Below are 843 nucleotides of genomic sequence, written 5' to 3' on the forward strand. Positions count from 1 at the left end.
CCTGCGCTGGCAGGGTGGAGTCTCCTTGGGATTCTCTCCCTCTCTCTGTGCCTCTCCAGTTCACGCTCTCTCTGTCAAAGTCAATAAAATAATGAAATGAAATGAATAAAATAAAATAAAATAAAATAAAATAAAATAAAATAAAATAAAAATTGAAGGTTCAAAAGGTCCAAAATCGACTCTCTGAATTTATACTCTGAGCCCCTAGAGAGCCCAAGCCATCTTGCTTATTTTTCCGTCCAATGCACTTGGCCTCATCCCAGGCCACAGTGGGCCTTTCGTAAACATTTAATACATTTCTGAAAAAGTTCAAGAAGGTAAGAATTCGTTTCAATGTATGTTATCCCTGCATAGGGGCCATGCCAATCCTTTCTATATTATTCCGATTTTAGTATATGGGCTGTCAAAGTGAATGCTCATTTTAATGTACGTTTGACTCCACGTGATGCCAAAATATCAGTAGCTAAAATTTTACTTCTTCATCATTAGTATAGTGTCAGTCGAGAGTATTTAAAGACATGAAACTAAAAAGCAGGCGAACGTTTTGGTTACTAGTAGTTTAGAAATGTGACAGAGTAACAAAAAAAACACAAGCGTACTAGCAAAATTGTGGTCGATTCTGTGGCCTTATATAGACATAGCTAAGTAGAATTGTTCTAGTCTGGATGTGGGGTGATGGCCATCTACTGTTTAATGGTTTTCAAACTAACGTTTAGAGGGAAATGAGTGGTTTATACCAGCATCCAAATCATAGAGTTCTCAGCCAATAGTATTTATATGAGTGTTGATCTTGGATTAGTGACGGCAGTACATTAACAAGAAGGCTGAAATAGTGTATTATCT

General features: G+C 37.0%; 1 non-coding gene across 1 annotated transcript; it reads right to left on the bottom strand.

The window, feature by feature from the left end:
• Positions 1–309: 309 nt before the first annotated feature.
• LOC131498615 (U6 spliceosomal RNA) lies at positions 310–418 on the bottom strand. The gene has a single exon (XR_009255499.1). It is a non-coding gene; the product is annotated as a U6 spliceosomal RNA (small nuclear RNA).
• Between the last annotated feature and the right edge of the window lie 425 nt (positions 419–843).

Source organism: Neofelis nebulosa, chromosome 16 (assembly GCF_028018385.1).
Source record: "Neofelis nebulosa isolate mNeoNeb1 chromosome 16, mNeoNeb1.pri, whole genome shotgun sequence".
Classification (NCBI taxonomy): Eukaryota; Metazoa; Chordata; class Mammalia; order Carnivora; family Felidae; genus Neofelis; species Neofelis nebulosa.